Genomic DNA, 26,193 nt, shown 5'->3' with positions numbered 1-26,193 from the left:
AACATACTTTATATTTTGTTCCTTTTGTCTTGAGAGTAAACTTGTTGAGACTAGGACTTGCAAATTTTCTTATTCTTTAGGATATAGACTGAACTTCCAGCCTGTGGTGCCTTTCGCTGACGCTGTGGGGCGGAGTAGCTTGTGGGTGCAGTGGGGTCCGCTGTCACCGCCCTTCCTGTTTACAGCAGGCGCCTCCTACTTCCTATGTGTTATGAAAATAGTTTGGAAAACGTTGAGTTTTGGTTTTGTTGTTGTTGTTTGCTTTTTTAGTTGTTTAAGAGAAGTTCAACCAAGCCATTTGCTAGCCCTGTTAAGGCAGAATCATCCAAAGCAGAAAGCAGCCTGCAGCTGTCAGGAAAGGGAACTTGCAGCCGCCTAGCCGCTGCTCCCGGTGCCCTGGAAGTCTTGTCTGACCACAGCTCGCCTTTGTCTGTGAATGTATGAAGATGCATTGGCTGATTTGAACGAGACATCTTTTCTCTTTGCTTCTCTTCCCTTCTTTTCTTTTTTCTTTTCCTCCCCACCTCCCACCTTACTCTCTTTCCTGGTCCCCTTCTCCTCATCTTCTCCCAACCCCCTTTGGACAGAATTCTGGGCCATGTCCCAAACTGGCTGCGCGCTCCCCATCTTCCCAGCTGACTAAGAGCATACACCTCTATGCTCACCTTTCAGTGGGATTTTTAGAAAAAATGGCGCATGCGCGCCACAACCATTGTGCGGCTCCTTCCTCCCTGTCTGGGACAGGAGTGCTTTGTTGTTTGCTGCCCTGTGGGACTGACTGGCTTGCTAGCTCGTGCACTTTTGGGGGTTCTCTTGCCTCCTCCCTCTGTCTTGCTGCAGAAGAACTGGGACTTCATGTCCTGTTATATTTGATATCATCTCTACTGAGTGCAGCGCTTTTGTTGTGTGAGAGGTATATGATGGTATCTCCGTAGTTTTGATTTGCATTTCTAGACTGTTAGAGAAGTTGAACATTTTTCATTTCTTCATTGATTGTCTGGATTTCCCCTTTGTGCTTTTGGGAAAGGCCTGTTCACCTCTGTTTTATCTTTTCTCTCTCAATTCTTTATACGTTTCTGGACATTGGTCCCTCGTTGGTCATCTATGCTGCCAACATTGCCTCCCAGTTTGTAGCTTGGCTTTTCAGTTTATGTTTTTGTTAGGTGAACAGGTTTGGAAAAATTGAACGAACAAACGAATGAATAAATGATTAGTGTTTCTTCTTAAAACATCTTTTAAAGAAATCTCCTCTTAAGCTAAAGTCATGAAGACATTCTGTGGCTCCTTTAAGATCATACAGTGTCTTTCCAGACCCTCCTTCTGTCAGCATTCCTAGAATTCAGGGTTATGTGTGGTGGCGAGAAGCATAGAGGGAGAGCCTATTCTTTTTTTTTTTTTTTTTTTTTTGCCTATTCTTTTAATGTAATTTATTAAACAAAACAAAGCAGAAATACAGTCCCTTCCCTGCCGCTGCCACCTCTGCTCTTTACCAGTTTCCTGTTGATTTTTTCCAGTCTGACTCATCAGGGGTCCCCCCTGCAAAAGTGACAGTAAAGGAATGATTAAGTTGGAGTGTCTGTTCCTGCTCCTTCCCCCTTCATTGCTTCAACGTGGTCATTTTACAGTTCTGGCTTGGTAAAGACACTCCAACACACTCCTCGCTGAGCGATCCTCAACTCCCTTTAGGTAGTTGTGGGTAAATTATCATGATCATGAGGTCTCAAGTTCCCCTTCAAACTGCCACCAAGTCAAGCAAATGAGGGTCACCTGCTTTGTGGTATTGTAAAGATTATAAAGGATGATGTAAGTCACCAAACGGAGACTTGTGACAGCAAACCAATGTGAGTAGTACCTGTATAAGTTGAGCATTGGTCATAGAGGCATGAGAAGCTGGGTCTGGTGTTTTTCAACTGGTGTGTGTGTGTGTGTGTGTGTGTGACTCAGTTTTGTTTAAGTGTTGGACTATACGAACTCCAATGTCTCTCTGACTTCTAACATACAACAGGGCTCTACTGCCATCTTTCTGTGTGCATGTAGGCGTCTGAGCATCCTTTGGTTTCTTTCCCCATTGCTCCGGATTCTCTTGTAGCACCTGTTCAGACTGAGTGCTCAGAACACATTGCATTCCTTTCTGCTTTGGAGAGAGTTGCCTAGATGTACCTACGGAGACAGAGGAAAGGACCCCTCCTGCCTTGTTTGGGTGAATGGAGGGTTGAGAAGCAAGGATGAAGGTCTGAGTGACCTGCTCTGGGAGTCCCTGTAGCGTGAGGCTAAGACCAGGACTTCTGCAAACATGTTCCTTTCACTTGCAAATACAGACAGCAAAACAGCAATTTTGCTTATTGTATGAGCTTGTTGGGAAGGGCAAATGAGGTAGTAGATATCTAAATGGTAAAGTAGCTGTGCTGGAGTAGCTCAGTGGTAGAGTAGCTGTGACTGGAGTAGCTCAGTGGAAGAGTAGCTGTAATGGAGTAGCTCAGTGGTAGAGTAGCTGTGAATGGAATAGCTCAGTGGTAGAGTAGCTGTACTGGAGTAGCTCAGTGGTAGAGTAGCTGTGACTGGAGTAGCTCAGTGGTAGAGTAGCTGTGACTGGAGTAGCTCAGTGGTAGAGTAGCTGTGAATGGAGTAGCTCAGTGGTAGAGTAGCTGTACTGGAGTAGCTCAGTGGTAGAGTAGCTGTTACTGGAGTAGCTCAGTGGTAGAGTAGCTGTACTGGAGAAGCTCAGTGGTAGAGTAGCTGTGACTGGAGTAGCTTAGTGGTAGAGTAGCTGTGGCTGGAGTAGCTCAGTGGTAGAGTAGCTGTGACTGGAGTAGCTCAGTGGTAGAGTAGCTGTGACTGGAGTAGCTCAGTGGTAGAGTGCTTGCCCAGCAGTAGGAGGCCCTGGGTTTAATATCCATCACTGTTACTCCCCACTTCCCAGCCCCCCCCCCAAGAGTATTTAAAAAGTAGAAGCAATTTTATGAGGACTCATTTAGTACCTATTCTGGTCATGCGATACCATACAGCATGTGACATCAGCCTCAGGCAGTTCATGGTTGGTTAACTTCCCTAGAGACAGCCTGTGGTGGCCATTGAAACACTGGAGTAGAAGCAAGAAAGCCTGTTTCCCTTGGTTTCTTCAAACAGGAGCTTTTGTGTTAAAATGAAGCACGGTGAGTTGGTTCGCCTTTGTCAACTTGACACAATCTAGAGTCACCTGGAAATGGAGGGAGCTGAATTCTTCAACTGAGGAATTACCTCCATCAGGCTGGCTTGTGGGGGAATTTTCTTGGTTGATAATTGATTTGGGAGGTCCCAGCCGACTGTGGGCAGTGCTGTCCGTCCCTGGCTCTTGAGTTGATTAAAAAGCAAGCTGAGCCAGCCATTGGAGAGCGAGGCAGCAAGCAGCATCCCTCCATGGCCTCTACATCAGCTCTTGCCTCGAGTTTTCGCCTTGGCTTCCCTTGATGTAACCTATAGCCTGTAAGTCGAATAAGCCCCTCCCTTCCCCAAGTTACCTTTGGTTGCTTGTTTTTGTCATGGCAACTGAGAAACAAACTCGGAAACATGGGAAAGATAAACCAGTTCCTAATGTCCTCTTCTTCCCTTTACTATGTGGATTGTAAGGGTCAAACGAGAAGTGCGTGAAAGGACTTTCAAACCCAATGAAGCGGCTCAAGAATGGCATGTGGCCGCTGCTACCGCCCTCCCTGGCCCCAGTCTGAATGGGTCTGCCCATTTACTGCCAAGATGAAAACACCCCTTGCTAAAACACTGTTAAGAGCGGCAGACTTGGGTCAGTAGGTAAATAAAAGGCTGAGGCGCAGGATTGTGCGAGCGCAGGGATTTAGGGCTGGCCTGAACCGTGGCACTAAGACTGCCTAAATGAAAAGAGTAAGCAGTACACAGACGACTGACGTCAGACCCCCGTGGGATGCGTCACAAACCTCCCGACATTCCTTGAATCTGCTCTCCTTGAAGCCTTTGGTGGCTGATGGGATTGATGAACTTACCCTGGTCTTTCACACAAGCAAGGCAGCACCCAAGAGCCAGCCATGCAAGTTATTAGCCACTCAGTACAAAGGGTGGCATCCATCCAACAGGATTATGTAAGCAATCCCAGTTTTTAGATTCCTCTTTAATTACACAGCAGTGGCTTTGGTTTATTGAGGTCTGGTCTGTTGCTATGTATTGTAATGCTAAAGCTATGTAACCTTGCTTCTTAATTTAAAACTATTGGCTGAATAAAGATGCCTATAGCCTACTGCTGGGTAGAAGAGGGGTGGGTGAGGCTTCGGTTCCCAGGGCTTGGAGTCTAGGGGCAGGGGCCACAAGGAGGAGGAGAGGAGAGAGAAGAGAGAGGAAGATGCCATGGGTAAGGGAGCCATGAGGGGCAGCCAGTCAGAGCAAGAGCGGCCCAGGCAGAACATGGCAAGTGATATCTTGGGGCTAGTGACAGGGAAGCAGAGGAAACAGCGCAGCTCAGCTCTAGTACTATTAAGGCTTATTATAAATATAAAAGTTTTGTGTCTTTTATCTGGGAACTGAATGATCAAAGTGGGGTAGACAAACCCAATTAATATTAAGTATTTACTGCAACGTTGGCTCGCTTCATTGATTTCAGTTGATATAAAAAGTTCTGCCTCAAGTGGCTCTAAACAGTCTCCCGGACATTTCCATAAGACTCCTCTAACTTCTTATTCTGTTGTCCTTTGTTTTCTAGCCAGACATGCTCCTGGCCATACTCCAGCCCCTCCCCCCACCCATCCCCTCACCCGCCCACCGCCTTTTCCCCTCCCCCATATCTTGAAGGCAACACCCAGTTCCTTGGCCTCTCTGCTCCCTCTGCTACTTTAATGCTGTGGCTTTCTCGAACATTCTGTTTTCTTAGCTTGCAAATGTAATCTTCAATCCTAGAAATCGCCATCTGCACCCTGCACTTCCCCAGAACAGAACTACTTTTGAGTTTTACAAACTCTTAAGAATGCTGGAGTTGGGACTTTTTGAACTTTGGGCATAGGGGGGCCCATGAAACCATCAACGTTTCAAAGTGAAGAATAATTAGCTGTGTGGTGTATAGACCTGGACAAGGACGAAATGAGCTGTTAAGTGACATAGTCGTTCGGTCATCATCGGCTGCTGGTTAGCTGCGTTTGGTAATGACTCGTCAGATTCGGTGCAGAAGCAGGAGCCTGGCTGTCTAGGGTCTTGGGGCTAGACCTGGGCCTTTCTCTGATGGCAAGCTGGCCGTGGGGCTGCCTGCTTGCCTTTCCTTTTTTTTTTTTTGAAAATCTGTTAAACTGAAAACGGGTGTGAGGATCTTATGGGGTGATGAAGGGCTCGAAAATTAAACCAAAACGATGGTAATACAACTCTAACTTTTCCAATAAACCATCCAACTCTGGTGAATTACATGGTATGTAAATTATACCTCAACAGGTTTTTTGTTTGTTTTGTTTTGTTTTGTTTTTGAGACAGGGTTTCTCTGTGTAGCCCTGGCTGTCCTGGAACTTACTCTGCAGACCAGGCTGGCCTCGAACTCAGAAGTCTGCCTGCCTCTGCCTCCCAAGTGATGGGATTAAAGGCGTGCGCCACCACTGCCTGGCCCATCAACAGGTGTTTTTAATGATAATTTTAAAGGCATTTATTTTATTTTCTGTGTACAAATGTTTGCCTGCACATATGTCTATGAACATCATGTGTGCCTGGTGCCTGCAGAGACCAGAAGAGGGCATTGAATCCCGCGGAACTGGATTTACAGGTGGTTGTGAGCTGTCATGTGGGTGCTGGAAATCAAACCTGGGTTCCCTGGAAGAGCATTCAGTGCTAACAAATGACAAGCCATCTCTCCAGCCCCAAACCTCTTCTTAACACCATAATAATCGTATTTTTAAGAGTAGTCTGTTTATTTTACAATATGCATGTTTATCTTTAAAGTAATTGAAATTCTCTTAAGAGATTAAATGTTCAAAGCAGAAGTTAAGCTTGTGGAAACTTACCTGGAAAGTGATCTAGGGTGTATTAAAATGATGTAAACTTTTTTAAAAAAGTCAATCAACATGAAATACCACTGATACCTTTGCTCTGTTCATTTAGAAATACTTTTGGTTTTACACTTCAACACATTAAGATCCATGCTTAAGTTTGTAGTTTCATGGGTTTTCACAAAGGAATAGAGACATAAAACCACTCTTACAATCAAGATACAGAACAGCTCTGCCACACTGAAAAGTCCCCATGTGGCCGGGCAGTGGTGGCGCACAACTTTAATCCCAGCACTTGGGAGGCAGAAGCAGGCGGATTTCTGAGTGGTCCTGGTGTGATGGTACACATCTGGAGACCCGGCACTCGGCACTCGGGTGGAGGTAGGAGGACAGTGAGTTTGAGCTCAGCTCAGGCTACACAGTGAGTGAGAACTTGTCTTTAAAAGGATAAAAATCTCTCCATGCCACCGGTTTATAGTTAACCCTTTTTCTCGTCCCTAAACCCTAAGCAATTCTTAGACTATCATTTTGTGTGTTCTAGGATAATGTATCATATGTACATTTTGAAAATATGGTCTTTTGTCTTTTATTATCAGTGTGTGTGTGTGTCTGAGAGAGAGAGAGAGAGAGAGAGAGAGAGAGAGAGAGAGAGAGAGAGAACACTTGTGTGCCGCTTGCATGCACGTGTGGAGGTCAGAACACATCTTTGTAGAGTTGATAATTCACTTTTCTACTGTGAGGTCCAGACCTCAGACTCAGGTTGTCAGACTTGTATGACAGGTGCCGTTACCCACTGAGCCACTTTGCTGGTTACTGCCTCCTGTGTGGCTTGGACGCCTGGTTAGGGGTGGTGAGGGAGTGAACACAGGACAGACGCATACAGAAAAGCTGGGGTCAGGTGGGTCACGCACACGCCGATGGAGTGGCCCCAGCTGTCAACCTGTCACGGGCTTCAGCACTGTTGGTGTGTACAGCTGCACAGAGGGAGGAGCCAGCTAGTCTGGGAGGAGGTTTCTGTAGGCAGCAGTTTCGCGTTATAATATAAACATCTGGCACAAGCACACACTGATCAATGGTTTGTAAATACTCATATTTGCACACACTGTCAGCACTCACACTTGGACCAGAGGAAGTCTCTCCCATATCTCTGAGACTCCCACTTGCGGCAAGGCTTTGCCATTCCCATGAGTCTGAGGCCTCAGTCCTTCACATGACCGTGCTCCTGTCAACCACACACACTCACTCAAGGCTTCCCTGGCTTCACATCTCTGGAAGAGACTGTCTTTCCTTCCCTTTTTTCTTTCTTTCTTCCTCCTCCTCTTGCTGGGTGGTGATGGCGCACGCCTTTAATCCCAGCACTCGGGAGGCAGAGGCAGGTGGATTTTTTCTGAGTTCGAGGCCAGCCTGGTCTACAAAGTGAGTTTTAGGACAGCCAGAGCTACACAGAGAAACCCTGTCTCGAAAAAACAAAACAAAAAAACAAAAAACCAACACTCTAAACAACAACAACAACAACAACAACAACAACAACAAACCCCCTCCTCCTCTTTCTTTTCATTTTCCTCCTCTTCTTCCTCTTCCTCCTCCTCTTTCTCCTGTTCTTCTTCCTCCTTCTTTTGAGACAGGGTCTCTCCGTTTAGTCCTAGTTGTTATAAAGACCAAGTGGCCTCCAACTCATAAAGATTCTCCTGTCTCTGCCTCACAAGTGCTGGGATTAAAGGCACGCACCACCATGCCTGATCTTGAAAAGATTTTTCTTTCTTTCTTTCTTTCTTTCTTTCTTTCTTTCTTTCTTTCTTTCTTTCTTTCTTTCTTTCTTTCTTTCTTTCTTTCTCTCTCTCTCTCTCTCTCTCTCTCTCTCTCTCTCTCTCTCTCTCTCTCTCTCTCTCTCTTCTTTCTTTTTCTCCCACCCAAAAAATTGTATTGGGGGAAACTACAAAACATTTCCAGTACAATGTTTACAGCCACAATTTGTTGTGAACTGATTCCCCCAAATATATTACAACTCAAGTTGACTTTATCTTGTTACATTCAAAAACCTACTTCTGTCAAAGTAGTCCAGAGTACACACGCGGTGCTCCAACTGTACCTACACACAAACTAAACGCCTGCTCAGACATCTGCCATACACGAAATCTGGGTGACATTCCTACCTCTTTACATTGAAAAATAATAAGAGATATGGAATGCTTCACGAATTTGCTTGTCATCCTTGTGCAGGGCCATGCTAATCTTCTTTGTATCGTTTCAATTTTAGTACATGTGCTGCCGAAGCGAGCACTTGAAAAGATTTTTCAATGCAGGATATGAATTTTAATTTTTGAATTATACAAGTGATGGCCATTTGGGGGAACTTTTTGTTTTGGGGTGTTACCCAGTCAGACTGAGAAGGGTATGAAGTGGAAGACTGCATTAGTCTTAACTTCATCAGGTTCGTAGAATCACAGTCGCTCAGAGCCAGCCATCACCCCAGCTATACATAATAAAGAAACTGAGATTCAGAACAGAAGAATGAGCCCCAAATTTACATAATTGGCAATGGAGGGGAATACCCTCATTCTCTTTCCAAAGGGTCAGCTTCGTTATGTTTTTGAGCACTAGTGTTGAGATTTTTATCATCTTTTGTCTCTGCCAGAGTTCTAGCAAACATTCTTCCCTTCTTCTGAGTCCCTCACCAGATCCCTGAATTACTAATGATTTTAACAGTACTTGGCCTATGTGTGTCCTAGAAAAAGATCGTTTTGTATTATTATCTCACTAAGTTATTGTCAATATTTGCATCATAAGACTGTATCTAATTACTGCCCTAGCTACTTTTCGATTGCTGTGATAAGAAGTCGTGGCCACACCTTATAGAAGTTCTTTCAGGCTTACGGCTCCAGAGGCACAGGAATCCATCATGGAGGGGAGGCGTGGCCGCTGTAGCAGGAAGCTGAGCACTCACAACGTAAACTGCAGGAATGAAGCAGAGCCAGCAACTAAAATGGTATGAGTCTTTACATTCTCAAAGTCCTTCTCTAGTGACACACTTCCTCCAACAAGGCTGCATCTCCTAAACATCCCCAAACAGCGCCACCATCTGGAGAGCAAGTATTCAAATACACGAGCCTATGGGGGGACATCTCATTTAAACTTCCCGGGACTACCTGGGGCACTTAGGGAGAAAGTGAGAAGACTGAGAGGTGTCTGAATCACACCCCTGATTACTATTTTCATTCTGAAGTTTCCAGTAGCGTTCCTGTATACAGATATGCTAATGATGAGTTCTTTCTGGTTTTTTTTTTTGTTTGTTTGTATATGGAAAAATGTATTTCTAGGTTGATAGCTGTTGCAGATCGCTGTTGCTTCACAGTCTACTGACCTGCTTCCATTGGGGAGTCAACTGTCACGCTTGTCTTTGTTGCTCTTCCTTTGCACTTCCTATGTTTTCCCCCCTCTGGTCACTAGACATTTTTCTTTTTAGCATTGGCTTATTTTTACTTTTAATTATAATATATATATATATATATATTATAATTAAATATAAATACACACACACACACACACACACACACATATATATATATATATATATATAGGGGGTGGGGTGAGTTGCGGGGTGTCTGCGTGTATTCACATGTGGGTGCAGTGCCTGTGGAGTCCAGAAGAGGGTGCTGGATCTCCTAGAGCTGGGGTTACAAGCTGTTCTGAGCTGCCTAATGTGGGTGCTGGGAAATGAACTAGAGTCCATTGGGAGGGCAGTATGTGCTCCTAACCACTGAGCCACCTCTCCAGCCCCACATATTCGATAATTCTTTATTGGGTATCAGATACTGTGACAATATCAAATTTTAGACTTGAACTTTTTGCAGTCCTTTAAATAATTTTCAGTGCTGTGTGTACAGCTAGTTTACATGGAAATTGTTTACCACTTTGAGATTTGTTTTTAAGCTGTATTGGGTGGGATTAGACTCAGAGATCTTAATTCTTTTGTGTATGTCTGAAGTTATGCCCAGAATCCTTTAATTTTGGCCTTATGAACTTCCTTTAACATTTCATGTAATGTATGTCTTCTAGCCATGAATTGTTTTTTTTTTTTGGGGGGGGGGTTGGGTTTTTTTTTTTTTTTTTTTTTTTTTTTTTGGATTTGCTTTTTTCAAGACAGGGTTTCTCTGTGTAGTCCTGGCTGTCCTGGAACTCACTCTGTAGACCAGGCTGGCCTCAAACTCAGAAATCCGCCTGCCTCTGTCTCCCAGAGTGCTGGGATTACAGGCGTGCGCCACCACCGCCCGGCTGAATTGTTTTGATTTATATGCCAAAATTTTATTGGCTTTCCTGACACGTTCTTTGCACAGAACTTTGGGCACCTTAGATCTCTGTGTTTGGTGCTTTATTATCAAATTTGGAATACTTTAATTAAATATTTTAATATTTAAACTTACAATTTTTTGTTCCTCCCTCTTTTAGGAGGGTCTGTTTTAATTTTTTTTGGGGGGGGGTTGGATTTGGGTTTTTGAGACAGGGTTTCTCTGTATAACCCTGGCTGTCCTGGAACTCACTCTGTAGACCAGGCTGGCCTCGAACTCAGACATCCGTCTGCCTCTGCCTCCCAGAGTGCTGGGATCACAGGCGTGTGCCACCACTGCCCCGCTCTGATTTCATTTATAGTATACTGCTTAATAGTGCTTCATTTCACCGGTGGGCTTTGTTTTTTTTTTTTTTTTTTTTTTCTTTATTTGCAATTTAGAAGGTTTGGATTGAATGCCATTGAGTTAATTGCTCATCTTCTAAACCAGTTAACCCTAGCTAGTGAATCTTGTTTTGGACATTTACAGCTTAGTTTGAACACAATGAGGAGAGATGTAATATACATACACATATACATACATACATACATATATATATATATATATATATATAGAGAGAGAGAGAGAGAGAGAGAGAGAGAGACTGGTAGGCTGATTCCATGATAGGCTTCAAAATGGCAGTTAAGGAGTTCTAAATCTCTGTTTCCAAGAACTGGGAAATTCCAGGCAAGTCCAGGCCTCAGAAGCTGCCCGGTCACCTAGCCTGGTGCAAGGACAATGGGTCGGCAGCTGCTTCCAGACTTCCTCAGCTACTTCCTCGGTGACAGTTCCCAGACCTCTCCAGCAAGTTTCCAGCCCCCAAGCCCCGGTAATGGAATGTCCCCAGCAGTGGAGTAAGGTAAGGGCCACCTATCCCAGAATGCCCTAATGTGCTTTAAAGCAGGCCTTCCAGCACACTTGGTTGTCTCTCCTCTGTCTTGGTAATGGAGACCCCAGCATGCTGGACTTCTGCAGAATAAAACACTCTTTGTGTTTACATACTATTTGAGTCTGCGCTATCCCTCTTCTGTGAATCATGGACCCTTACAATATATCTCCAAAAGTGACTTCTGCTTTTAAAAGCCTTTTTATTGAGGGAGCCAGAACGACACTACTCAAATCCTTTGTTTTGAGAAAGTCTAAGTGATGGATGACTGAACAGCTGTACTCTGACTTGTCCATTGTGTTTGCATTTTTAATGGGCTTTCCTAGCCGGTGATTGAGTGTGGTATGAATATTGATGCAGATCTTTGCCTGCAAGATGCGGACCCCTTTGATGGGTGGCTTTGCCTCAATGACTCCCTGGTGGCCTGGCACAAACTTCCCTAGAATGGCAGGCAGTGTGGGGCCCAGCTAATCCAATCCTTTCCTCTCCCGGCTCCCAGGGGTCAGCTCGACCTCACCTCAGGGTTTCACTGCTTTCTCCAGCCTTTGCTCTTTTTTTTTCTCACAGGCAGCTAGCGCCACAACACTGGCTTTGGCATCTGCTTCCTGGAGGACCTTGTCATTATTTTACTTACAGTCAGAGGAAGGGTTCAGGTTGGTGTTTGAGGACTAGGTGGCCTATTTGTCATCGTCTTAAGGTTGAAGGATTAAAGAGCAGAGGTCCTTTTAAATTAGTTTATTCTTTGACAATTTCACTCATATGTGACGCATTCTGGTCACACGCATTCTGGTCACACGCATCCTGGCTCTCTCTTACTGTGCTTTCTCACCATTTCCCAGCATGTGCCAAATCCCCACCTCATTTCATGTCTTTTTGTTTTGCCTTTTCCCCTAACTCATTAATTAACCCATCAATTAATTGACTAATTAATTAACTCATTAATTAATTAAGTGTATATGTTGGGAGAGGTGTGTGTAGCAAGTGAGTATGTGGAGGTCAGATGACTTTGAGGAGTTAATTCTCCATCTGGTCCAGTGGCTTATTCAGTTCTGGTGGGCAACTGTGATGGCCTGTATATGCTTGGCCCAGGGAGTGGCACTAATAGGAGGTGTGGCCTTGTTGGAGTAGACCCTCACCCTAGCTGCCTGGAAGTCAGTATTCTGCTGGTGAAATTCAGTTGAAGATGTAGAACTCTCAGCTCCTCCTGCACCATGCATACCTGGAAGCTGCCAAGCCTTGATGATAATGGACTGAACCTCTGAACCTGTAAGTCAGCCCCATTAAATGTTCTCCATTATAAGACTTGCCTTGAGCCGGGCGACGGTGGTGGTGCACGCCTTTAGTTCCAGCACTTGGGAGGCAGAGGCAGTCGGATCTCTGAGTTTGAGGCCAGCCTGGTCTACAGAGTGAGTTCCAGGACAGCCAGGGCTAGACAGAGAAACCCTGTCTTGAAAAAACCAAAAACCAAAACCCACCCCCCCCCCCCCAAAAAAAAAAGACTTGCCTTGGTCATGGTGCCTATTTATAGCAGTAAAACCCTAACTAAGACAGCAACCAAGAGCAATGCTTATAACCTAGACAGTTTTGGGGGGCTTCTGGGGCCTTCTGGCTAGCAGCTCTGGGTAATCTATACCCAGTGTCTTAGTCAGGGTTTCTATTCCTGCGCAAACATCATGACCAAGAAGCAAGTTGGGGAGGAAAGGGTTTATTGAGCTTACACTTCCATGCTGCTGTTTATCACTATATGAAGTCAGGACTGGAACTCAAGCAGGTCAGGAAGCTGATGCAGAGGCTGTGGAGGAATGTTTCTTACTGGCTTGCTTCCCCTGGCTTGCTCAATTTTCTCCCTTATAGAACCCAAGATTACTAGCCCAGAGATGGTAACACCCGCAAGGGGCCCTCCTCCCTTGATCACTAATTGAGAAAATTCCTTACAATTGGATTTCATGGAGGCACTTCCCCAACTGAAGCTTCTTTCTCTGTGATAACTCCAGCCTGTGTCAAATTGACACACAAAACCAGCCAGTACACCCAGCATTGAGATTTTACTTTAATAATCCATGGTTTGTGGAATTTGCATTATTTACCAAGCATGCCATCTCTACTCTAAGTCTTTTTTAAAAGTTATGTTTTATGACTAACTTGTAAAGTAGCACATTCCCACGAAACTCCTTCTGACATCCTTAGTCTTGGTTAAGTCTCCTTCTGCACCTGATTTTCTCCCCCATTTCCTCTACTTGCATTCCTGTTTAAACTTTGATGTTGCTACTATCTCCTGAATATACTTTCATAGTAATTCTCCTACCATCTCCTTCTCCCTTCAGGCCAGGGGTCCCTTTTGAACTGAATTTTCAAACCAAAAACAATCTATATTTTGTCAATAGACAAGTCATAAAGGCTTTGTTTGTTTCAGGGAAACCTAAGGATCTCCATGAAAATTCAGAATCCTAATTTTCATGCCATTACCAACTTCTTTCTAAAGTTAGGGAATCCATTTGGCTTCTTCAGGCTTGTCAATGAGGCCAGACTAGTTCTTCTTCAGAAGACAGCCACTCTCAGACAACCCATGGTGAAATAACTTGTGCACTCAATTCCGTGTGGATAGCGACTATATGAACTTTGGGGAGTGGGATGGGACTTGGGGGATAAATGGTTTCTATTGGCTGAGGTTAAGATGTTGGTGATACTCCGTTTGCATGGGGAAGGGCTCCAGGTGTTGCTTTAAGTGACTGACTTACCTATGGTCCTCACAGTTGGATGTAGTGGTTCCATGTCCCAGAGCTGGTACAGAGACAGAGGGGGAGCAGCCTCATTCCTGCCATTCGCAAATCTCTGAAATTCCTGGTGTTTGAGCACCCTCCAGTTCAGCACTTCTTATGTCTGTCTGGTGGCACAGTCCACTTGCCCTATACTAAGTGCACACATAGCCCATACTGTCCTCTAACTTTCTGTGTAGCCTCTTTCTCTACGTACTGGCTGCTGACCCTGACCCCCTAATCCTGTTGTTTCTACTTCCCAAACGGTATGACTATAGGTATGTACAACCACAGAGACATTTTTCTCGTACTGAACTATTGAATTGTCTTCAAGAAAATATTTCAGTTAAAACACTCATGATGAAAGATGTGACCTGAAGACAAAGATTTTAGGAACCATATAGTCAGGGGCAATTTTCTTGAAATTTTTTTTTTATTTTGTACATGGGGGTTTTGTCTGTATATATGTCTGTGCACCATGTGTGTGCAGTGCCTATAGAGACCAGAAGAGGGCATCTGATCCCCTGGAACTGGATTTACACAGTTGTGAGCTGCCATATGGGTGCTGGGAATCAAACTCCAGTCTTCTGGAAGAGCAGCCAGTGCTCTTCTGAGTCATCTCTCCAGTCCTGGGTGGGGGTGGGGCTGAGGTGGGAAATAGAAGTGGTTGGATTTTTCTGCATAAGAAAAGGAAGAAATCTAGTTTTGATTTTAGGAAGAAACAGAAGGCTGAAGACAAAAGTAAAGGAATAAAATCATGAGAGAAGATAAGGTTTAAGGTAAAATAACTAGTTTAAGGTAGGTAGGAAGACACAGGAAAGTAGGTTACTAATGCTTTATAAACTAAAGCAGGGATTTAGAGATGGAGAGACCATGAACTTTGCCCTGGAAGGAGACATTGTAATATCATACTAGCTAGACTGGAAACTACGTAACAAGGACTCAAAGGCCGATTTTGAAAAACAAAACAAAGCTGAAAAACAACAACAACAAAACAACACACTGTATTAGTTACTTTTTTTTTTTTTAATAATTGTGGCAAATATTTCACAGAAAGAAAACTTGAAAGAGGAAAGTTTTTTTTTTCTTTAGATCATTATTTCAGAGGCTTCAGTAGCTCAGAAGGTAGTTGGCCCCACCCTGTAATCCTGAGATAAGAAGGAACTTTGTGTTGGGGAAGATATGGCAGAACAAGAAATGCTTACCTCCTGATGCCCAGCAGTCCCGGCATGCATGTGTGCGTGTGTGGCTGTGTGCGTGTGGTGGCTGCAGAGGAGGAAGCCTTCAAAGACATTTCCCTATTGGGTCTTCCACCTATTCTCCATTTCTCACTACCCTGGCAATACCATCAGGAACTTAATCCCCAGCAGACCCTGTGGCTGAGTGGGAAGCATCTTCCCTGCTGCCTGGATTTCATAGCCCTGGAAGATGCCATTCAGGCTGCTGAAGGAGAACCACCCACAGTCTTATCCAGTTATGAGCCTTTGGAACTATAATGCCAACCTACAGGTGAGATGTGCCTGTTGGTGCGATAGTGCATGACTTATGAAGATAATCAAGTGCTTTCTGTTGAGATCAGAGACTGGCCCTGCAGAAGGGAGTGCCTGAGTAGTGCTGTAAGCCTGGCCAAAAGCCGATGGGTGAAAAGGTCAGCAGCCCTAGAGGCAAACTTATTACTGATGCTTAGCTAAATGGATGTATTATCAAAACGTCTCTTAAATATTTGTGTTTATTCCTATAGATTAGGAGCTTTTGGCAGTTAATGAAGGCAGTTAAGGAAGAAGAAGTGATTTTTCTTCAGTGGTGAAGCTACTGGTCAGTTACCCAGGCTCTAGCAAATAACCCCACGTCCATGCTCATGGAAGCAACACTGATAAACTTGGTGAGTCATTTAAAAACAACAATGAATGAAGACAGGGGAGAGACTTTTTGGAAAAATAAAATGGTTGGTTATCCAAAAGGAATGGGAAGCAGATAAGAGAGGCTAAAATAGATGTGTGTTTCTATGATCAAAATACATTATATATGTGTATGAAATTACACAATAATAAATAAAAATAAGGCACTAAAAGGATTAATCAGTTAATTAGGTTAGAGTCATCGTGACCCAATCACCTCTCAATGACTGGAACCGCCAACGGGGGTCTAAACTTAAAACACATGAGTCTTGTTGGAGGACTTTTCATTTCCAAACCATAAGAGGCATGGTCATGGCTTTTCACTTGGGCACATAGATGGGCAAGTAAAGGCGGGGTGGGGCATTATACGTCTATGCTCCTTTTTATCTGTCTTTTATTCTGGGTCAGAATCCTATTCAACTCTGCAAATAGGCAAGCTAACCATGTAGGCAGTGCCCATGTAGAAGCTGGTAAAACAAGGTTGACTAGCTTCAATTATTTTATTTTTATTTATTTATTTCTTGATCACCCTCAAATTTAGCTATTCTGTCTCCCCTTTCAAGACTAAAGGCATCAAAATAAAAGTTAACAAAATAAAAGTTAACTCCCAGGTTTTACAAAATCTGTTCCAGAACCCTGAAAATGTATCTGAAAGTTTCTGACATTGCTCTAAATCTGCAGTGGTGTTGAATTCTGGGAACAGTGGAGCCTTGAAGGCAGATTAGCCCATGATGAGACAGCTCCCAACAAGCAAGGGCAATTATCCTATTCTAGGAACAGTGGTACAATCATCTCTGGATAGAAACAGAAACGATCCCTTAATTGGTGTGGCTATGACTTTGCTGGACCCTCCTAACAGAGCCAGAATTGAGATAAGAATCCACTAAGACCTCAGTTTGACCAGGGCCACCTAATTATGCATCCCCATGGTCCCCATATCTCAGTTACTCCTATATCAAACTTAACACTCATCATGGAACTCTCAAAGCTAGGGCTGGAATGCAATGACTTCTTTTGTTTTCTAATTATATTGACAAAATCCCCATATGCTATTACTTTCCCTTTTTAATTTCCAGAGTAACTGGCAGGCCTAATTTGTTGGGACTCACCAAAATCAGGCCCTTTATAACCTAGGACTTTGGTAACAGCTGGGTTGCATCTTACATCCAACTGTGACCTGAGATGCAACAAATATGAAGTGGGAAGATATTTCTCCTACAGAATATATTTTAGGTTCTTCAGAGACTCCCCAGCTGGGGACTTTTAGCCCTGATATCATTGGTGATGTCTATTATCTGGCTGGCTGTGATGTAACTGCCACTCTCTGGATTGAGCTGTCACTTGACAGCATGGACTTCCATGAGTGGTGAGCTTTCAAACCGATTGCACCCTTGGATGCTTATGGTAATCTGTAAAAAGCACTATTGAGTGTCTCCTCTAGTGCATGTGGATGGTCTTTCATTCTCTGCTCTGTGCTCTCAAGCACATCCGTGACAGCTCTCCTAGTGGCCAGAGCTTCTCTCCTACTGCCTCTGCTCTGGAGATGTGTGCCTGCCTCCCTGAATGGTCCACTCAGTTTTTCCACTGACGCCTGTTGGCTGACTTGAGATGAGGGGAGATCCTTTTCCCCATAGAGAAAAGAATAGAACACAACATTCCAAAATATCTTGCCAAAGACCTTTCCCTTCCCTGCTTCTCTTTGACTTCAATTCTTGACGTAGGTGATGTCTTGACAGTCATGACACCAGTTTTGGTTGTATCCTTTGTAAACCCTCAAATAAATGCCCAAGCTTTGTAATACAGGGAAAACTTACAGTTTAAATTCTGGATTTTTTTGAGAAACAACCAAAACTAAATGGGAAAGAATCCCATCTAAAATTTCTTTTGCGCATGGACTATTTCACTTAATTATTGAGGTATGGTGGTGCCATTTTGCACACAGGGAAATTGAGACTTATAGACTATAGTATAAGCGATTTAAGCTTATCCCTGACTACCTTACAGATAAGTGAGACTCAGACTATGGTTATTTGGCTTTGACAATTATTGGTGGTAACCCCTAATCTACTCTTCTAACTGCTGGCCTGGCTGCCTCCCCAGTGGTGTACCCCAATACTTGCTGTTTCTCCTGGCCATGTGCTCACGGTCCATCTCCCCTCATGGTGGCTTCCTCCTTTTCCCCCTGGTCTCTCCTCCTTCAACCAAGTTACCCCAAACCCACCTACCTCTAATCCCTCTAGTAATTGGCTATAGCCAATTTTATTTAACCAATAGTTTTAAATCCAGGAACAAGGTTTGTACAACAGAAGCTTGTAAAGATGAGAAGTCACTCATAGGCCTGGATCTTCAGGTATAGAATTTAGCATTATGATCTATAGCAATAGATCAAACCTCAACACGTGGCTGGTTTGATATCACACGGATAATAACTGGCAGGAACAGAGCCTGAATCCCAGTCCCTCTGATTTCAAAGTTGGAGCTCTTTTTCTCTTGATACCCACAAATTGATTCCTATGGAGTTCTGGATCTGGAGTTTGGGTTCATGTCCTGCATTGGCATAAACAGTCAGACTGATTCAGTATTATGTTCTTACCTAGTCATCTCTGTGTCTAAGCTTTCCTTTTGGTAAGCTGTGGAACGTTAGACTAATACTTAAAAAAAATCTGTTCCCCAGAGAACTGCATTGCTGATGAGGTTTGTGAATGGGTGGTAGGTAGGAAAAAAAAAATCAGAAGAAGAACTAACATTTATTAAGCATCTTCCATTATGTGTTGGGCAAACTCTGTGACAGGTTATTTTCATATAATACGTAATCTATTCAGAGTCAATCATTTACGCAGCTTAATTAGGATGACACTAGTCACTAAGTGTCCTAACAGTAGAGCTATGCTGATCAAGATTGCAGGGACAGGCCAAGTGCCTTACCCAAGGCTGGTCAGTGCGGAAGGCCAGCATTTACTCTTAGAACCATCACACAACTGAGTCTACCCTCTTCTGGTTACTTGATCATGTTAGAAAAGGTAGTCACGTAAAGGCAGAGGCTGATATCACTTGGACAATGAGAAACAAGGCTAAGAAGTCTCATCTCTGTGGTGACCCTCCCTCCCTCCCTCTTTCCCCTTTCTCCCCTCCCTCCTCCCCTCTCCCTTCTTTCCTTCTTTTTTATTTTACAGGTCTAAGTGTTTTGCCTAAATGTCTATCTGCAGACCATGTGTATGCCTGGTGCCCTTGAAAGTCTGAAGAGGACATTGGATCCTCTGGAACTGGAATTAGAGAGCTTATAAACCAACATGTGGATGCTGAGAACTGAACGAGGGTCCCCTTGGAAGAGCAGCCAGTGCTCTTAACCCCTGAGCTGGTGCTCCATTTTCCCACGGTTACCCTTTCAAAAGACCTCTGGTTTTTCTCTTTGAAAAAAAAAAACTTTATTTCTTATGCTTTTAGTAAACCAACTTGGAGTTCAATTAGAAGCTTCAAAATCTTTTGCTCAAAGCGTTAATTCCTGCCAGAGGTGTTGACACACACTTTTAATCTCAGCATTTTGGAGGCAGAGACAGAGGTAATTCTAGGACGTCCAGGGCTTATAAAGAGACCCTGTCTCAGAACAAACGGAAAAACCCTTTACTTCCTGTTTTTGAGATAGCGTCCCTTGTCTTAGCGCCTTCAAATCCACAAAACAACACTCAAGTAAGAAAGAGGGGAAAGGAAAGAAGGAGATGGAGAGAAGGAAGCGGAGAAAGGAGTGGGGAGGGAGTTGGAACACGGAGGAGAGAGCATGCGCACACGAGCAGGGCTGGGTCTAGCGCTTATATCTACCTGTTTAATCTAGACAGGCTCCCGAGGACTGGAAAGTTTGCAAATTCACAAGTCATTTCTGGCTTCCTAACAGTTTTCAACATCAAAGGTTTTAGGAGGCCTGGGCAGACTCACTCAACACTTGAGCTGTGAAAATCATGAGGGGAGGGGCGGCGAGGGTGAGAGGTGGGCATGACCACTGCTTCAGGAACAACCAAGGACACACAGGAAGGAAACATGAGAAGGAAATGAGTCACAGAGGAGGGAAGGGGATGGCTTTCTCACTTTCCTTAACCCCCTCCCGCACAGAGAAGTTGTTTCCATTAGCTTTTCTTTTAGAGTTTTCCCTCAATAAGTTGAGGCCTCCCAAGTCCCTCTGTGAGGGGCATCATCACCTTTTCCAAGAACACCACCCACTTCCTGACTTGCATTTCATTTTGACTCCTCGAGAGCCATCTTCACTCTGAATGTTATGTTTGGTACGTATTGTTATTGATCAAAAACAGTGGGTGAGACGATGATTTGTTCACAGGTCATTTAGAAACTGATCATGCTTGCTAAACTCTGAGAATGAAAGGCTCTTGGTCTTAGGAAAGTCTCAGTGGGCTGCTTTTATTCAGACGTAGGCCCCAAATCCTATTTTGAAACGGGAACAATTGTTTAATAAAGCATTGAAATGGGTGTGAATAATGGAGTAAGGCGTTTGTTTCAGTTTTCCAAGGTGGAGTAGTATCGTGCTAGTTTAAAAGAAAAAAAAAAAGATAAAGACTTTGGTTCATAGTAGTGGTCAATTTTTGTGGAAGCATTTGTACCAAGTTAGTGAGAAAAGATGTCCACCGGATATAATATTTCATTGTAAGGCAAGTAGATATAAATAACTTCAAGACCAACAGTAGGCTTCAGGAAGAATGTTTTTAAGGGACTGGGAAGGTGATAGTAAGACTATCCCTATGCAGGAATGACCAAGAATGATATAGTGACTCAAAGCAAGTCCTTTTAATGTTTTCTATTATCTTAAAAATATATTAATTTTTTATATGTGTATGAAGGTCATACATTGATGTTGAGGGCCTTCCTTTCTCATTTACCTCTTTTTTGTTTTTTTTGAAATGGAGTTTCTCCTGAGTCTGGGGCTCATTACTGGTCAGCAAGCTCCAGGTATCTGTCTGTCACTCCTTTGTCCGCAGCACCAGAGTCACAGATGCGCGTGTGTTCTATCATGCATGGCGAGAACACCCAGAGGCGGTGAGAGGGCAACAGGGGTGGGAAAGTCTGTAGGCACAGAAACATGGAGGACACAAGGTGAACATAAGCCCCGCCTCTTCCCAGGCTGCAGAGCTTCAGAAGTGCAGATCCTCAATGGAGTACTCAAGGCCCAGAGATATTTTATTTAGATGTGACCTGAGATGGATGACCTCAAAAGGCAAAGGACATGGAAGTATTTGGTTTATATATTTAAGAAATATTCATATCATAGTGGCGTAAGCAGTCAGGTATGACACAAGAAAGATTGGGGGCATTGTTGTCATTGGGTACTGGGGGGTTGGTTCTCTCCTTCCGCCACGTGGGTTCTAGGGATTGAACTCAGGCTGTCCAGGTTGATGGAAGGTGGCTTTACCTTTTGAACCCCCTTACCTGTCCTGTCATTATTAGATAAATGAAAACTTATGCTAATTTGGAAATGTTTATGTACACACATGCCACTTTTCCATTCTGATTCCTTTATGGACTCTAGGGGTGTGTGTGTGTGTATGGAAAGTGTAACCCAAAAGCTATTGCTGTGATCATAAAAAGAGAAAGGGGCGTAAGAATACGTTCTATCGGCGTGTGGGGGAAGGGGGTGCCTCAGCGGGCCCATCCCGTGGAATCCCTCCCCCCTGAGGGACCACACATAGGACGGTATTGTATAGAATAGTTTATTTAGAGCATGGGGAGGGGAGTTAAGAGAGTAGTAGAAGCAGAGAAAGGCAGAGAGAGGGAGAGAGTAGAGAAGTAGAGGCTGGCCATGACCACGTGGGGCAGGGGAAGGGAAGGGGGAGGGGAAGAGCCCAATAGGGCAAGAGAGAACAGGGAACAAGAGGGTAAGAGAGACAGAGGGGCAAGCAGCCCCTTTAATAGTGGGCCAGCTCTGCCTGGCTGTTGCCAGGTAACTGTGGGATTAGACAGAATCCTAACAGCTATGCCAATATAATTATTTCATAGACATCTTCAGACTTCGAGAAATGTTAAAAAGAGCTTAGCTACTGAAAAGGCTACCACTACGTTTATCCAGAAGCTGTGTAGGAGAGGTTCTTGGATTGTCTCTCGGCTCTCTGTTCACAGAGAATCAGTGGTAACTGTGTTCTTAGAATAGGCAAAAATGAAATGGCTGGTTAGAAGGCACTGTGGATATGAGAGGTTCATATAAAATAAATAATTAGTATTCTCTTGATAGGGCAGAATCTTATAGAGAAACCCGATAAAGTAGAGTAATTAATAGCCTCGGTAATGAACATGATTCACCAGTACATGGTGAAATGGCCGGGCCATTGAAGGTTTTCATGAACTTCTTACTATAGAAAGAAGTTGCTTGAAGAGGTTCTGAGTAACAATGGATGAATCAGTCACGTGGTTCCTTAAAGGCACCGTATAAAAGCACTTTCCTATTTGAGTTCGAAAACACCCCTGTAAACGCTAATTTCTCATGTTCGTATATATTATTTGATGTAAACTAAATATGTCTCTGTGTTACATCTCTAGCTATAGTTTCCGAGATATAGTTCTTATCTCGGTCTCAATTTATTTATAACCAAAACACCTCTTCACTCTCTCTCTCTCTTTTTATACCTTTTCTCTGGTCTACTTCCTGTTCATAATTCTGAGCCGCCGTTGTTTTAATCACAGCTCTCAAGCAAGATGCCTTGTATTAATCTTCAAAAGCTTTTCTCTTCTCATGCAGTCTTTAAAGTCACACCAAGAGTTCGTTGGCTGCTCTGCCCTTTGTGTTTTCTTCTCTTGTTCCCTTCCCAAACCTGGCTGACTGCCTAACTTTGCTTTTTGGGTTTTGAGTCCTATAGACATCTAACTTAAACATGATCTATCTATCTATATCTATATCTATATCTATATCTATATCTATATCTATATCTATAATCTATATCTATATCTATATCTATATATCTATATATAACTGATATATATCTATATCTATATATATAACTGATATATCTATATATATAACTGATATATATATATATATATATATATATCAGTACGTAGCCTCAGTTGGCTTGGAAACCATGGAACCCAGCTTCATGATTCACATGACTTTAAATTCACAATTCTCTTGCCTCAGTCTAGGTGAGGCAATCACAGGCATACATGAACACAGCTAGCTATTTTGTGCCTGTGATAGCCCACTCAACTCAAAATATCATCTGTACTGTAGAATGTGAGCAAAATTCCTTTTATTAGGGCTGAGTATATACCAACTTTCTAATTTCAAAGACCACATGTTCATTAATGGATGTAAATTTGTAAACTGTTGCCTTTTGTTTTATTTTTATTTACATTTTTATTACTTTTTTTTGTGCGCGCACATGTGTGTGTGTCTGTGTGTGTGTGTGTGTAGGTCAGAGGACAAGCTGAAGGAGTCTCTCCTACAATCTACGTTCTGGGAATTGAGCCCAGGTTATTAGACTGGTAGCAAGCGCCTTAATCAATGTGCCATCTTTCTGTATTATGGAGTTTGAAACCCCCAGGGAAAGACCACACACTCAATTTGAATCATAATTAGTGAAATTTGTTAAGGCTGCCAGCAGGACAAGAATCTCTGAGCCAAACTTGAGATTACTGCATGAAGGGAGGCGAAGGAAAGAGTTTTAAGAGACCTTGAGTGTCTGCACAAGCCTTCCCAGAGCTGCTCTACTCTGCCAAGATTAGGTAGTCAGAGTGACTTTCCGAATAGTCTTTGAATATCTGCATAAGCAGGTTACAGAAGAAAACACCCAGTTAGTCATATCATAATAAAGCAGACGGTCATGGCTGTACATTTCTGGGTGGGGCTCACCAAGTTAGGACTATTGGGAACTTATTGTCCAGGGACTGGAGTCAGGGACAAATGGCTAGTGGGGACCAAGATAGATGCCTGGCATTAGATGGGGCTTCTTTAGGCCTCACAGCTGCTCTCTGTCTCTCTGTCTGCCTCTCTCTCTCTGTCTCTCTCTGTCTTACATAGAGCCTTTCTATATACCCTAGGCTGCCTTTGAACTCGAGGTCCTCTTGCCTCAGCTTTCTAAGTGCTGGGATTATAGATGTGTCAAATGTAACTATTTCACATCTTAAATATTTTAAAAATATTTTCTATTCCAGCGCAATATAAATACATGAAATAAAAACGGTTGATAACCTCTTATGTTAAGTGCTGGGGGCTTTAGTTCTCCTTTTATTGGTGTGCTTTTATGCATGAACTCTTTATTTGCATGCTTTGGGTTTTGCTTTGTTTGGTTTTCTTGTGAGAATCTCCGGGGGGTCTCAGTCAGGAGACTCTCTTTTCTAAGCTCGTGGAGCATTTGTGAGTGAGTGATAAGGGGTGGATATGGCACACCAACGCCAACTTTAGTGTCGGTCCCTTGACCTGAGAAGGGCTCCAGGGTTGAGTGCTGTGAATTTGAACCCTAAACCAAACGGAAGATAGAGACATCTGGTTTTTGAATTCTCAGGTTCTCAGGCAAGAGTTTGCTTCATCTATCCAGAGTGCAGACAAACAGAGAAGCCTCAGAACCATCTCCTAATTCAGGTGGCTGGCTTTCCCTTTAATCTACCAAATCATGCAGGGATGATGCTAACTTTATTGGTGGTTTTCTGTTTCATCTCTGGAGTTTGAAAGGTTTCAACACTTCATTTCCTTTTTGTAAATGTACATTAAGTCTCAAAACCTGGGTGTGGGCTCCTGACCCAGACTGGCCAAGCGATCGTAATTGAGGTTAGATCTTTACACTGTGAGAGAAAACCTCCAAGTCAGCCGAAGGGTCATGAGCTTCAAGGAACACGCAGGAATAGAGCTGCTGGAGGTGCCTTGACATAGCTGGAGAGATTTGGAGACCGGAGTCAGGCGGAGACAAACAGAACCTGGGAGATGATGTGAGACAGATTCTTATTATAGCATTTGAATTGTAGATCCTGCTGGCTGGAAGCCACTTCTATCTTAGATTTTTCTAGCCATATAAGCTAATAAATCCTCCACCCATCTCCCCCTTTCATTACACTGTTGTACTGGCTGGTTTTGTGTGTCAACTTGACAGAAGCTGGAGTTACCACAGAGAAAGGAGCCTCCCTTGAGGAAATGCCTCCATGAGATCCAGCTGTAAGGCATTTTCTCAATTAGTGATCAAGGGTGGGAGGGCCATTGTGGGTGGTGCCTTCCCTGGGCTGGTAGTCTTGGGTTCTACAAGGAAGGAGGCTGAGAAAGCTAGGGGGAAGCAAGCCAGTAACCAGCATCTCTTCATTGCTTTTGAGTCAGCTCCTGCTTCCAGGTTCCTGCCCTGTGTGAGTTTCTGCCTTGACTTCCTTTGGTGATGAACAGCAGTGTGGAAGTGTAAGCTGAATAAACCCTTTCCTCCCCAACTTGCTTCTTGGTCATGATGTTTTGTGTAGGAATAGAAACCCTGACTAAGGCAACTGTTGTATTAGTTACCTTCTTGTTACTGTGACCAAATACTAGAAGCAACCTAAGGGAAGAAAGGTTTATTTTGGCTTACAGTTTAGTGAAATTCAGTCCATCACGGCAGGGAAGGTACAGTCACAGGTACTTGAGATGACGGGTCACAGTGCCTCAGCAGTCAGGAGCGGGGACAGAAAGTGAACAAGAAACAGGCTGTGACTATGTAATCTCAAGGCCTGCCCCCAGGACTACTTCCTCCAGTGAGGCTCTGCCTTTTAAAGTTCCACAAGTTTCCTAAAAAATATAAGCTGGAGATGAGAATGTTCAGAGACACGAGCCCATCATGGACATTTCACATCTAAACCGGAACATTTCTTAATACAACTTTTTTCCCCTAACACTATTATATCTAGCCTATCTAGTTTGGAATTCTCTTTCAGTAACGAAATGTGTTGGTGGCATCACCAGGAAATAATTTAAAAAGTCTTACAAAAATGTTTATTTAACCCGATCAATAAGAAGCCTCAAGTAGGCAGGTGAAGAGCTGATGCGGCAGCCCCAGCGTGCGTTGTCGTCATCGTCAATCTCGTCGTCCTCATCGTCGTCATCGTCATCGGCGGTGGCATAGGAACCCACGTGCCTTTACATCCGTGGTTTGCCATCATGATTGTGATGACTTTGTCCTTTGTATTGTTGACTCAAGCTGGTCACGTGGCTGCTCCTTAGGGGGCATCTCCATTGCACCCTAGGCAGAAGGAAGAAGGAAGCAGCACAGCAGAGACTGCTTTTTTTCCCATTTGTGGGGAGTGGACAAAGTCCTGAGTGAGCATGGATAGTTGACATGGTCACAGCCATGTCAATGTCCCTAATGCCTTGGACCCTTGGGACTGGCAAGGCCTTCCCCTGGTTGAGAGAGCTTGTAGAGAGTG

The 26,193-nt window shown here is 43.7% G+C and overlaps 1 non-coding gene across 1 annotated transcript; it reads right to left on the bottom strand.

The window, feature by feature from the left end:
* Positions 1-8,138: 8,138 nt before the first annotated feature.
* Positions 8,139-8,244, bottom strand: LOC127698017 (U6 spliceosomal RNA). The gene has a single exon (XR_007980660.1). It is a non-coding gene; the product is annotated as a U6 spliceosomal RNA (small nuclear RNA).
* Between the last annotated feature and the right edge of the window lie 17,949 nt (positions 8,245-26,193).

This window comes from Apodemus sylvaticus, chromosome 12 (assembly GCF_947179515.1).
Source record: "Apodemus sylvaticus chromosome 12, mApoSyl1.1, whole genome shotgun sequence".
Lineage (NCBI taxonomy): Eukaryota > Metazoa > Chordata > Mammalia > Rodentia > Muridae > Apodemus > Apodemus sylvaticus.
Note: the sequence above shows the minus strand (reverse complement) of the source record. Positions and strands in the feature narration are given on the sequence as shown.